The sequence below is a fragment of the Notolabrus celidotus genome, chromosome 9 (genome assembly GCF_009762535.1).
Source record: "Notolabrus celidotus isolate fNotCel1 chromosome 9, fNotCel1.pri, whole genome shotgun sequence".
Lineage (NCBI taxonomy): Eukaryota > Metazoa > Chordata > Actinopteri > Labriformes > Labridae > Notolabrus > Notolabrus celidotus.
Window position 1 is genome coordinate 7,709,079 of NC_048280.1, and position 14,303 is coordinate 7,723,381.

At 39.2% G+C, this 14,303-nt stretch overlaps 1 protein-coding gene and 1 long non-coding RNA gene across 2 annotated transcripts in view; one reads left to right on the forward strand and one right to left on the reverse strand.

Annotated features, from left to right (window-relative positions):
* Positions 1–12,075, reverse strand: part of LOC117819530 — a 33,995-nt gene extending 21,920 nt beyond the window's left edge. Inside the window, exon 1 of the long non-coding RNA XR_004632565.1 lies at positions 11,992–12,075. This is a non-coding gene — a long non-coding RNA (uncharacterized LOC117819530). The remainder of the gene's footprint in view (positions 1–11,991) is intronic.
* Positions 1–14,303, forward strand: part of rtn4r (reticulon 4 receptor) — a 65,768-nt gene that overhangs the window by 46,628 nt on the left and 4,837 nt on the right. The window lies entirely within an intron of this gene.

Sequence of the window (14,303 nt, forward strand, 5' to 3'; positions counted from 1 at the left end):
TGACGTCACGGATACTACGTCCATATTTTATACAGTCTATGGTAGTAACAGAGGCTTCACATGGCCAAGATGGGATCACTGTAAAACAAGTGGGCTGCCAAAGCTGAACAGACATGTGACGTCTGAGGACGAATTATTATAGACCAACAACTTAGTAGGGCTGAACGATGTATTGTTCGACCAATTTTAAAAGTCGTATTGATGATGGAGCTTTTCATACAAGGCCCTCAATGGATTGGCATCATCTTATATGGCTGATCTCCTCCATGTTTATAATCCAGCTTGAGCACTGAGCCAACCAACCAGCTGTTCCTGGGTGTGACTAAGAATAGCCTCAAAACCAGGGGTGATCAAGCCTTTCCGAGCTCTGTAATTGCTTACCACTTCAAACACCATCGCCCCCCCAACGGTGAATGGTAAACTATTTTCTTCCCGTCAGATTTGACTTGATTTTCCTGGATTCTTCCTATTTCCTATAAATATGAAGTGCTGTTTATTGTTGTCTTCTTGCACTTTTACCTTGTAAAGCACTTTGGCCAACATTGGTGGTTTTAAATGTGCTACATAAATAAAGTTGACTTGATGTATTGCCACTTTCGGACTACAAAAACAAGCTGTAAACATACACTGACATAATATCTACTTTTAATGTTAGATGACACACGGTTCCCAGCAGATTGGCAGAAAACATCAATGCTCTTTAAGATCAATGCCCCTAGCTGTCTGATGAATGTTAGTTCAATGTTGAAATAACTTTGAGCCCCTTACATTTTGCTCTTCACCAGCTGAGAGAGAATAATTGATGTAGTTTGTCTTTGGTTGCTAAATGCTTTGCTATCATCGATTACACACAAAAAAAATGTAACTGTGAGCCAAATTCGAAAAATGTAGTCACTGAACCTTCTAATTTAAATATTTACTGAAATGTTTTTTTCAGTTTAACTTGTATTGTTATGCTATCATTGAAGAGAAGATTAAACCTGTGGACAGAATAACCAAAACATCAAGCTGAAAGATGCTAAAGTGGGCATCAAAGTTGAGTAGAACCGCTAATCAATCCATGGTCCATATGAAACGATGAATCTTAGCAGCTCAAAATCCCTGGTTGACTCGTATCATGGCAGCTCATCCTTTCTACTTTATCCACTTAAGGACACAATGTCCTCCAGTCTTATTGACACCTTCTGTTTTAATTCAATGTCATGAATAATTTGCATACATATTTGCATGTGTCAATATTTGGGTTGCAAATGAAGTGGAATGATGTAGCGTGCTCATATCATTTGAACTATCTGTATCCATATGTGTGTGTGAGGGAGTATGTGTTTGCTTGCTGTTACATCTGGGCGTTAGGTTCATCATATCCACTTCAGTGAAGATGAGTTCAGTGATGTTTGCAGTTCTTTGAAACCTCTCTTTGCTGGTTAAAGCTTGTCTTTCTGGGGTTGCCTGTTCTCCATCAGTCTGAGGTGATTGCAGATGACACATTTGCAGCAAGTCTGCATAGTCAGCTGGCCAATTCAGCAGAGTGCAATATAGCGAAACTGGAGATGACTGGAGAAGGTTAGATGACACATTATGGCTGTAAAAAGGGTGTCAATAATGGTTTGTCTTGTGAAGCAATCTCAGGCTCATTTTTGACACTTCTCGCCTCAGTCAGTGGATCTACCTGCTTCAATCGCTGCTTTTTCACATGAATGAGAAGTCCGCCCACTCAAAGTACCCCTCTGTGCTTTACAGTACATTCACCTATACATAACCTTGAAATGACTAATGTGTGTGCTCGCAGATGTTTCTATCCTGAGCACAAGGGCTCTGCAAGGTTAAGTGGAGTGTCCATGTCAAGAACAAAAGCAGCGAAGGTGTTCGCAATTTAGAAAAACCTCCCCGCTCCTCCCCTGCAGCTACACTTTCCTCCACAGCAATCCTCTGGACCAACTAAATAGATTACTCCCAGAATGACTTTGGTTTAGTCTAGACCCGGTCAAAGATTAAGTGCTTGTTTGATGTATTTCCCCCACCCCCAATTGTAACTCACACAAACACAACACTTCATCCAGGGTTTGTTTCTCTTTCGGCAAGCACAACAAGTGCCAGTGGAAGAGGGCTGCTGCCAAACAACAGGAATTTTGTGGTAATGAAGCTGTCAGAGAGATGTGGAGTGTATTAGGTTAGCACTCGCTCCTCTTCCAAAACAGAATAGAGCATTCTTCGAGAGCTCAACTATGCTATTAGCAAAGACAGGCTTCTCAAAATTTGCAACCACTCATTACAACACGTTTTCAGCTCAACCACCTCGATGTGTTTTCTCATCTCCACTTGTCCAAATACTGGAAGGGCGTCTGTGGGTGCTGTCACTGCTCTTTCCCTCGCCTGCTGACTCTCAACATGAGCATTATCAGAAACTATCATCCAATATTAACAGGGGTTGTTATCCTCGTTGGATGATACTACTGTGATTCATTAGGCCCCGTTTGCTTTTATGTAAGTGTAGCGCATTAACTTTGAAGGCCCATGATCTTCAATGATTTCAGATTGTTGACACGAGAGCCCCCGAACTGCATGAGACACCAGTTTTGGGAGTGATGAGTCATGTTTGTGTAGAGCACTTGAAATGTGAGGACCCCTTTTAAAATGTGATAGTTGCAAGTCATAATTTAGTCAGATGGGAACGCGGGCACATGACGCATATTCCACAATATCCTACAGTAATTCATACCTCAATTTATCCCAGTAATTACAGTTTTGAATATGAACGGCTAGTCAATGAGGCAAAAATTGAAAAATGTGAAAAAAGACAGAGAGAAAGGGCGTACTGTGAGCTTACACCCACAGAGTGTATGCAGCACAGGCGTAGTTTCATCTTTCCTGAAGAGGCGTTCTAAAGCCCAGCTTAAGCCTCCTTACAAACATCTGCAATGCTGTAAGTCAAATCAGCCATGCCACCACTTATGCAAACTTATGTGTAACTCTTGGCCTTGATATCATCAAAACGGGAAAAAAAAAGTTCTCCCTTTGCACAGTGTATAGAAATAAATATATTACATACACCATAAGAGAGTAATGTTTTGTAGCAGGCTATAAACATGTTTATTCCTGATGTGAAAACTGACCTTAGATGATAGGACCTGAGGGGGATTTCTTGGCTTTCAGAGCCAGCTTTAAGTGGACACTTCAGGATCTGCAGTTTTTTTTGCACTTCCACCTTTGCATCATTCTCCACACAAGAGGTTTCATCTACACAACACACTTACCACATGGCAACATAAAACCAAGGCCTCTAAATTTCATCTTGTATTTTTTTCAGATAGGTATTGGTTTGCTTTTCAAATTCCTGGTGATTTCAAATTGTGTTAATGCAGGATTTTTTGTTTTCATCACGTGCAAGATAATTACAGATAGATGGATTATTCACATCTTTGGCTAAACCCAGTGATTAAAACTTGAGAAAATACTTCTTAAATCAGTTTCAAGTTTAAAAGCATCACCTCTTGAGCGCCGGTTTGCCTTAAGCAGGGCACACAACTAAATAATTGTGTCAATTTTGAGCCTGATTTCCCCTTTCTGAAAATAGTCCGCAAAGGCCCATTTCTTTTAATGGCTCTAGAGATTATCTTGCCAGATTTTCCAGTAGTGTGGAGTATGTTAGAGTGATTTCACCTCTCTCAACCTGCTTGGAAATGATCAGCTCTGCCCTTGATTTGAAATTGTAAATATTTAACATGTTCAAGGAACCCCAAGGTGAACCACTTCTTTACTGTAAGCTCATGTTTGATCTCATGAGATTTCCAGTTTTGAGAGTGTGGACTTGTTGGTGAGTAGGATCTGTTCATGTGTGGTTGCTGTATTTACGATCTATCAGTACTACACACATCATGTGTGGGGTCTCTCACACTTTCAGAATTGGATAAGATTTAAAAAAAATATTTAGTGTGGGCCAAGCTTCGTGAGTGAAAACATGCATCCCACAGAGGCTACAGTCCTCAAAGAGAGTGGCCTTTTGCGTCATGTCATTCCCTGCTCCCTCTTCACAGTTTCCCACTGTATCCACTGTCCTATCCTCTCAATAAAAGCAACAAAAATCATCATCTCTCACGCTTATTTGCCCGGCTTCAGAGGCTACTTTAGCACACGAGTTGGCAAACTCATGCCGGCTGATTTTAGAGTTTGTGCTGCTCAGAAACGAATCACAGAGTTTCACTACAGCTGTAGATGACACTTTGATTTACTTCACATAAAACAATGTTGCAATTGTAAAGATATACTTGGAAATCAGCAAAATAAAAATCAATCAAAGTGAAAAGATATGCTTTACTTAGCAAATATACTTGTTTTTGGAAACAATGAATGGCACTCTATAAGGCTATACATACAATTAAAGTATTATTTGCAGCAAAGGATTTCTTGTACATGTCTCAATACGTCTATACCACTGACATACCAAACTATATGCTTTGAAGAAGCCTATCTTCCTGAGGAGGAAGCATCTGTGCCAGAACTACCTAAGCATTAATAACACACAGTTTAGGGCTGAGCTTAGAGTTCACTTAAGGCACTTTGTTTTGATCCTTGAAATTAAACAAGTCTCTACTGATATGCCGTTTGCTCATTTTCTGTATTTCTTTGCAGGTTAGACTCTCACACAAATCCTCTTTGTACTTGAGGCTGCTGACACACAGCTGCTGCTATAAACAAAAAAAATCAGATGCTTTTTTCTCAAATGTTGTTAACACCTGTGCTAAAGTCTGCCTAAGAGCTAAGCAACACCAAGACACATGGGGCATGTTCTGAGCTCCCCTCATTTATTTTCTCTCCAGCCATGTGTAGATAAGATAAAGCCTTACACACTCTGTTAAGCAAAAATGCTTGGCTGCACTGTTGGCAGCCCGTATGACAGAAAAAAAAAGAGCCCAAAGTAGGGCATTCAGAATTTCTTCATTCCTCTGTGGCTTGAAAAGTGCATCTGGACACCCCACACACTCACGCTCTGTGGACGCCTGCATTATTTTCAGCTTACACTGCTTGAATTATGCATTTTACATGGTTTCACATGTGGAAATTGTCCATGTCTGTGACATGTGGAGGAGGGCACAAAGCTGGATTTGAGCCATTCTGCAAAACCTCATGGGTGGACTATACTCCCAACACCTTCTGTGGAACATTTCACAGTGAGCTGCAGCAGCACTGAGGGCCTTTTGGTTTGCTGCCAACTATACAATAGAGTTGTGAGGAATGTGCCATTTCTGCCCCCTTATCCCGCGGCACTACGCCACCACACTACAATTAATCCACTGTAGTGGCATTTAAGCATATCTAACTCGATTCCAGCTGTCTTTAAATGCAACTTAGAGGAAAAAGCACGACCATTTTAGCAACTAGGCTGATTGATAGTTGCAGCCCATTTATACAACAAGAGGTGTAAATGTGTTCATGCTTTGCTTCAAGGGACACTTTGCCAATTGTAAATGACAGAATTGAACAATCACAATGACGGCTGAACACTATGTAAGCACAGCTTGTTGACTAATGTGTCGTGTGGCTCTTGAGGAGATTTGTTAAGTCTGACCAAAATGACTTGGGTGACGATGCTTGAGTTTTTCAACTTTGGCTCGGAGACTGTGAATTTGTATTGGAAATGGTCCTTGCAACAAACTGTTTAGTTTGAGGGACTTGGGCATTTACAAGGCAGGAAGGGTGAATAAAAGATGCTAATTGATTTGCAGTAGTAGATGTGGGATCAATCGTTTCAGGAGCTTGACCCAGGGACTAAAAGTTAGAATATCTCAGACTCATGCTGCATCGATCGAGAACGTTCTTTTTAAATGTCTCTCATTCCCTCAAATACAATTTCAATTGAAGTCTTATTCCCAATCAATATGTTTTATGTAAATGCCAAATCTTACTCCAAAAGAATAAACAACATTAAAAGTATCAGAATTATAAGTACCAACTACACAGACAGTCAGTCTCAGTGTTGATTTTATTGTAATTAAAGCCACAGTAACGAGTTTTAGATGGTATTCAAACACACTAAAACTAAAAGCACTGACCTATAAAAGCAACTTGGACCAGCAGCGTTATGATTGAGGATCACTAGAGAAACAACCTTTTAACATTCTTCAGATCTAAGTCTCACTGTTAGTGATTAATTTGACTGTTACAAGACAAAAGGGTCACACGTTATGTCCACTACCTGGACATGCACAAGACAATGTTTGCTGAGAAATAAGACAGTCTTCTCTGTCCAAAGAAGGCGCTTAAATTAAAACAAATCTAAAGTTCCCACAAGAGCTTTGAAGAATCTATGCAGGCCGAATGTTATTGCTGCAGCCACTTGTTTCACTGGTCAAAAACAACTAGTTTTGATCACTCCATGTCACCTACAATATTAAATAACAATGTTTATTTAAGTACATGTGAGTCTGATATGTATCTATAAGTATTAAGATATTAAAGTTACGAGTTTCACATCATTAGGGGTGTGGCTGACTAGACTGACAGGTGCTCACACTGTAGTTGGCCTGGAGGGTAAAGGCCCTTCACAACTCTATGGCTGTTTTCGAAACTACCTGGTATATAAGCAGTACGTACTGATTTGGCCAAAATGCAGTATGTAGTATGTGAAAAAGAGCAAAATCTGCAGTATGCCAACACGTACTAAAATTTCTAAGTATGCATTGGACCAGACTCCCTCGCATACTGTTTCCCACAATGCACAGCACTCGTTCCGTTTTTCTTTTTTTTTCATCTTTTTTGACGGGTGGCATTCAGTTTTTATGTGCTGTGAAAATTCTTGAATTACATATAAACCACTTCCTAACTTTTTTAAATCACAAGTTATGCTAAAGAAGCAGTTTTGCTATCTGCTTGGTGGTTGTTTACTTCAGCTTTCCGAAACCGTAAATCCAGTGATGTCTGGCCCAGAGTACTGCAGAACAAATCAAACAGAAGAGACATACTACATACTAAATTCAAATGCAGTATGTAGTAGGCAGTACCTACTGCCTACTACATTCATAGGTAGTATGTAGAAGGTCTTTTCAAAAACAGCCCATGTCTTTGCCTCAAATAAGGTATACTTCAAGTTAGGTTGAGTCAGCTTTTTCTAAATCACAGCAACTGCTGTCGGTAGACTTCTGAACTCGGCTTTAGAAACCAATGGGTGGCATAACTGAGACTAAATCCTGTATTATACAGTCTATGCTTGCCCTTTTTCTTTCACACTACTATGCTGAGAGCACAACAGCTGTGCGGCACACCCCAGTTGTTTTTAACTTTTTTCACTTGAGTCTAACGTAGTTCTGTGCTTAAAAAAATGTTTGCAGGGACAACGTTAGGCACATCACATGGTGGGAGGGGTATAGGAGTGATTCGAGGTAGCACAGGGAGAGTAGGTTTATCTTTGCATTGTAGTGCCACTCTAATGTATGATAAAATGTATTCTACATGCTGATGATATCGTGAAGTAAAATATATAAAACAAAGAGGATTCAATTTATCACTTGAGTGCATGCACTTCCTCGTGTTTCTTCTTGCCACTGTATACAGCTGCAGCAGTTTGTAAATGTTGAGCATATCACAGTGCGGAGTGATCCCCCGCTGAGTGGAGGGAGGTCGGTGCATCACTCAGGGGTCGATGGTAATTTGATGTCAGTCGTTGAAAGGGAGAACTCTTCACTTCCACTTTATCTTCCAATTGCTCACTGGCGGAGCGGGGATTCGATCGGACAGCCCTCTGATTGCGAGCTCATCCTCTCACTCTCAGCCCACCGCCTATTGTTCCTGCTGTCACTTTACGCTTCTTTGACACAACAGCCCATCTGCCTACATATGTTACGCTGAACCAGAAGTATTTATTTTACGCATTCGGCTATTGATTCTATCGTTCTCCCGTCCGTGTACACTCACATATGTTCACACACATGCTTAAAGATCCATATAGGCCCTCTTTTTCCCACACACTCCCTGTCGTCTGGCCCTGTTTTTCCTTCCTCTGCTTCCCTCAGTTATTCATGAGCCATCTGCTTGGGCGAGTGCTGTGTCAGATGTGTGTCAAACAGGACCTCATCTGTCCTCCCTGTTCATCTTCTAATTGTGTCTGTGTGCATACTGAAGCCGCCACTGATGCCCCAACAACACTCCACAAGAAACCAGCTCCACTCTCTGGTTCATCATGTCCCAAACGACCTGTTTAATATGACGTTTGCATCATTATTTAAGATCAGAGCATCTGGTTCATCTATGTTGTAGGTACTGGGACTGAACTGATCTGTCTTTGTGTTCTCTGGGTTCGTTTGCGGTGAATTATGTCCACTTGAGATACAGAGAAATTACTTTTCTAAAACACAATAATGAATCATTCTTTAGTCCTCATTCAGCCAGAATAACATCAAAGTGAGACAGCAATGAGAAGTAAAATTGGACTGCATCAAGGTTAAAAAAAAGTTCTGGAATGTTTGAGAAAAGAAATCCAACTTGACCTAGAAGTTGTAATAATTGTGTTGAAAACTGAATCAAAGAATAAAAGCAGCTCCTTTGAATACCACGCTTTCAACGACAGGGTAAATAATGTGGCCATAAAAGGGCCAATGTGGCCTGCTGATCACAACCCGTTCCATGTGAATGTGCCCTAAACCAACCAATCCCTCCACAATTCAGTGATGCTTTTGAAAGTGAAGAGCATTTCTTCACTATAATAAGACCTTTTCACCGGCTCATGAGGGGAGAGAGAGGTTCAAAGCAAACTCAAATGGAATATTCTCCTGGTCAGCCATGACAGCCTTACTGTAGGCTGCTCTGTAATTCTTGTCTTTCCAGAAGTAGCACCTAATTTCAAACTCTACTGAAGTTCAAAGAGGAGCACTGTTTAAAAAAAGTTCAAGTAGAACAAAGGCGAAAGAAAATAAACCAATGAACCAATCATATTCAATCCTACGCCTTCATGTCGAGGATGGTTTGTGAGCGTGAGATGAAGAACCTTTTTTTTAATATTGCCATGTAAATGCTTCATCAATCAATCAACTGATCAGGCTTAGTATTACACTGTGTTGTTTTAAGACTGCAATAAAAAAAGTGCTTCGAGCTAAATGAATGAATGTGTAATTATTAAAGAGCTCAGTAGCAGCAGCATTTAATTGAAAGGAATAAAAACAAGAACAAAGAAAAAAGGATCACAATTCTCATCCTGTATAAGCAAGAAAACAATTATTGAGAAGTACATTTCAGTTCATTACCTGGCACAATGCAAAAACTCAAAATCTTACCAAGTGAAATGGTCTCATTTTTGGTCAAAATGTCTTATCCCACTTGTTTTAAGATACATTTACTTAACAAGTAACATTTGAGCAAGACAGAGGGACTTGTTTTATACAATGCATCTTAAATATCTTGATAAGTCAAACAATCTTGAAATGATCTTGTTTTGAGTTGTAATTTAGAAGAAACAAGGTTTATTTTACAAGATGGATGATCTTGATTTAAGACAAACAATTTACTTGATTTAAGTGAATGCATTTTATTGGAGAATCTATCAGGAAACAGCTCCATTGATAAAAGAAAGAAAGAAAGAAAGAAAAGATGTTTTTTTTAAGGGTGGGTTACAGTTTTCAGGCACTGTTTCTTCTAAATCAGATAAAAACATACATCCTCAAACTACATGCACACAATGAAACGCCTACTTTTGAGCAGAGCTGGCTTATCCTCAAAAACAACATGACTGAATATTAGTATATCCAGCTCACTATGAGAAGACATTATATCTCAAAATGCTCAAATTAAACTTTGTAATCTTATTAGTACAAGATAATCTTAAAACTAGAGAAGTGCCGCTACAAGACAACTCAAATTAAGGTGAATATATCTCAAATGAAGAAGTTGACATGAAATGTATTCGTGCAAAAATCTTTTTTTGAGTGAAAAAATACAAAACATTATTCTGAGACACTAAGCTTTACAATACTGGTAAAATATTGCTTAAAATAAGTTTTCCCTGCTAATTTTAAGATCACGGTTTTCTAAACATTACGTTTAATTTTAAGAAATCTTACCAAGCAAAATTTCACTTGTTCTATTGGCAGATTTTTTTAGCTTATTCCAATGTAAAAGTACATTGAAATATTTTTATTTCTTATTTTTGGAGGGGCATTATTTCTAGTGCAAAATTTTCTGTAAAGACAAGTAAAACAGAATGAGATGCATGGATAGACTGAAAAATGAATAAAGCTCAGCTATAAGCCAAACTAAAGGGTTTAGATATAGTACAGGACAGGTACGATAAAAAGTGAACAAAAAACTGACTCAAAGGTACATGCATAAACATCTTTTGAAAGAACACCTGCTTAGAAATACAGATCATTTCTGCACACTTAAACATGATGATACCTCTGATGTCTTCCTATCCACACTGTTTGTGTTGAACCTGAACTCCACATGTTTCAAATTGACAGTCATGACTCATGGTAGCATCTTGTGTTGAATAGCACACCATGCATCTACTTCAAAGTATGATATGACGTTAGCTGCTCACTAACAAGACTGCAAACGCTGCTGTGCTTATGGTATGATATGTTTCTGATCCTGTTTCAATTAGCGCTTTGTTTCCATGTGTCTTCGTAACAAAGGATGTAACTAACTTTGATGTCACCGTGATTTAAAACTCAGTTTGTGCTAAAGTACTGCTGAAACAGAGGTTTGTAAATGTATTAAAATATATGAGTTGCTATATCCACATTTAAAGTGGGCTAAAGACCACTCTGCATAAACTAAAAGTCATCAAATATATATTAAGATGTGTGATTGAGGGGGAGCTTTTTTTCTGCTTTTTATGCTCAATATCCAATCACAAGTCTGATTAAATCATTAAACCCTGATGTACTAAATAAAGCTCAACTACAATTTAAAGATGATAAAGCTAGGCAAATCAACCAGGGTGACCACATGTCATCTGCTACTGCGTGGAAAAAGAGAATGAGTACTAGAAGAGAGAGCAGAAGGAAGCAGAACAGTCAGTATTGATGATGGACTGAAGGAAGAAAACAGAACTAAACAAAGTGGACTCAAACTAAAACGTCACGAAAACAAGTGACACTAGAGAGACAGCTGAGACCTGTCTGTCTAAACTTGGAACAGAAATAAACAAGGTCAACAAAGACTGAAATGTCATAGTTAGAAAAGAAAAGAAAAGCGTTCTGTTGCAGGAACTGTCCTTAGGGATTTCAGACTAATGGAATTACTCAGTTAATTTCTACTGTCAGGACAAGGGTCTTCAGAAAGTTTCAGGGGCCCAGAGCAGATGGCTCTGGTTCAATTATGTCTTGCGGCCCATTACTGCATATCATTCAACTGTCTTTCTCTCCATTTTCATACTCCATCCACTGTTCTGTCTCTGAATAAAGACATACAGGGTCCCAGAATAAAAACTTTAAAGCTCCTGTTAGGAACTTTTAGTTTGAGCAGGTTTTAGTGTGGAGAGCGCAAATTTGTCATCAGTGTGTCGTTTATCAATTGAACTGATATCCACCCCCCACCAGTAGTTGCAGACCATAAAAACAACTATATGAAAATAGTAACTCTTCTCGTTGATGGCCTTCTTTGATTTTTAAGGTATTTTCGGTCTGTTTCCTAAACAGCTAAAAACTGCTCACAGGAGCTTTAAGTAAAGGACTTTGTCTTACACCCCATAAGAGGTTAGTATGGTCTGGCTTGAGGGGTTAGACTTATAATACTGAATACTTCTCATCGGTTTAATGTTCCCAGTATTCCCAGACACTTTTATATAGGAGCAGACAAATGTGCTCAAACTTAAAAGTTACAAGGAAAATATAGAAATATTGGCTCAGGGAACTTTTTAGTCCCCTGGAAAGTAGTTCCTGGGACTAGAAGTCCTTGTTGCTGATTGACATACAACAGTGGTGAAAGCACTGCGCTGTTGAAAATGTCCTGACTTTATCTGCATGGGCTGTATGTGTGAAAACAAACATCAGGGTTTTTTACCTCAACTTTTTTTCTGATAAGTCCCTAGTCAGATGTCCCCAACATTGTCCAGGATTTAGCGGAGTTTTAAAGCTTTAGGCCACAGTCATATGTATGCAGATATTTTTTATTTTTTTCCTTGTGTTTTGGCCTCAAGTCCAAAAGAACATGGTGTTTTTGGTCACTGAAATCAGAATCAGAAGCCTTTATTGTCATTGTAACTACAAAACAGAGGTTTTGAAAATGCCTTTCAAAGTGAACATTTTTAAAACTCTGTTTTGTCATTCGTGTGGACAGCGAAGATGGAAGTTTTGAGAAACGCTGACGTCAACTCAACTCAACTTTATTTATATAGCATCTTCCATACGTAAAAACATGCAGCCCAAAGTGCTTCATAGAATAACAGAGAGACAGAAAACAACAGCAATGGTAAAATTATAAAAGGCATGATTATAAATAAAATACTTGAAAATAAAATAAAATCAACACAGTAAAATTAATACAATAAGTAAGAGTGGAAAGAAAAGTTAAAAATAAGGTAGAGTTAACAAGATCAGATGAACACAAGAAATAAATAGATATATAAATAATTAAATTTTTAAATAAATAAATATTTTTTTTATAAATAAGATAAATAAATAATAAAAAAATGATTAAAATAATAATAAGAATAATAATGCAGCCCAAGGCCAAAAAAGTAAACTACTCCAAATTAAAAGCTAGACTAAAAAGGTAAGTCTTAAGTTTACTTGAGTTTACTAAAAACACCCAGAGAGCTCACCGTTTTGATGTCCAGAGGCAGAGAGTTCCACATTGTCATTGTCTCCATTTGTGCATGGCTATTGTTGTTTATATTGTTTATGTATTGCAAATGCACTCCATTGGCAGGCTACCAGTTTGTTTGGGTTTGCTTGTTCATTGCATATTTTTAAGAAAACCTGTTCTGCATCATTATACCTCGGTACAGGGGCAAATAAACATACATCACGCCTAATATTAGGCGTTCTTTTATTAGTGTTCTTTTATGGTGTTTGACGTATCGAACATTATCGCCACCTACTGGTCTGGCATGCTTATACGTCACCTCTCTCCTCACTTATAGAGTATTTGGGGTTATGACAGTGATCATCTCCAGCTGGGAGATGCATGTGTGACGTCAGGTTCCTGAAAACATCATGGCCTGAAAGTCATGACATTATGCAGGAAATGTCAGGTGTCCATGTGTGAAAAGGTCTAAAGTCACCGGTCTGTGTAACGAAGAGAGAAAACTAATCATTTTCAGGGGTCAGAGTTCCATCAAGGAGCAAGGAGTGTAATCTTTGTTTCTGGGTTGACTCTGCATACGAACTGTGAGTGAACTGTGAGTTTGTGAGTCATTGCTGCACCAAGTGATTGCCCTTTATTACCCGCAGCTCGCAAAGTCGTTTATAGCTGCCTTGGCTCTGCTAAAATTGGGACACATACAACTGTCATATCCTATACACTTACTCTAAGTTATTCCTTTCACGGGGATATAAAAACAATTTACGTATGCATGGTCGGATTCACACAAGATACATGACCTTAGAGACGGGGATCATGACTATATTAAATACAGGCCTTCCTCTGAGCAAAACAATAATGTATGATTTCAGAAAGGAGGCCAGGAGGTCTCTCTGGAGAGCGACTGTGATTCATCTCTGACAGAGACATCACTTCCACTCGGGGCCGAGGGGATAACGCTGTCATGTTAGCCTTCCCTGCCCAATCCCCGGCCCTTCAAAGTAAAGCCACCGTGATGAATCTGAGGCCCTCTGAACGCAGTCCTGACATGCCCTCTGTGTTAGTTGCAGGTTTTTCCGAACCTGAGGAAGAGCTTAAATACGTGTTGTATTTATACTATAAGACAAAAGGAGTGCGGGGAGTTTGTTTTTCCTGCTCCAAACATGCCAGGGACACATGCAAATGAGCAAGGAGTCTGGCTAAGTGATGCACTCATAGAATAAGTAAACAAAGCTGTCTGGGCCCACTCATGCCGCTCCTGTGGGCATCTCTCTGTTTTGCCACTGAATGTTGTGTCCTCTAGCTGCAACGAGAGATCAGATAGCACTATTTTTGGACAGAATTTGCAGTGTGATGATATCATTTATCGCCATCACTGGCTACTCTCATGCCCCTGCTTGTTCTCCTCTCAGTATTTATCTTTTTTTCTGACCATGGGACAAATCTCTCCTGGAATCCATACTAATGGAATTCTTGAGTTGTTAAGGACAGACGAGGCAGGTTTCATTGTAGGACTCCCTGATTGTCGTGCCTGGAGCCTGTGTAATAAAACCATAACTTCACCTTTAGGA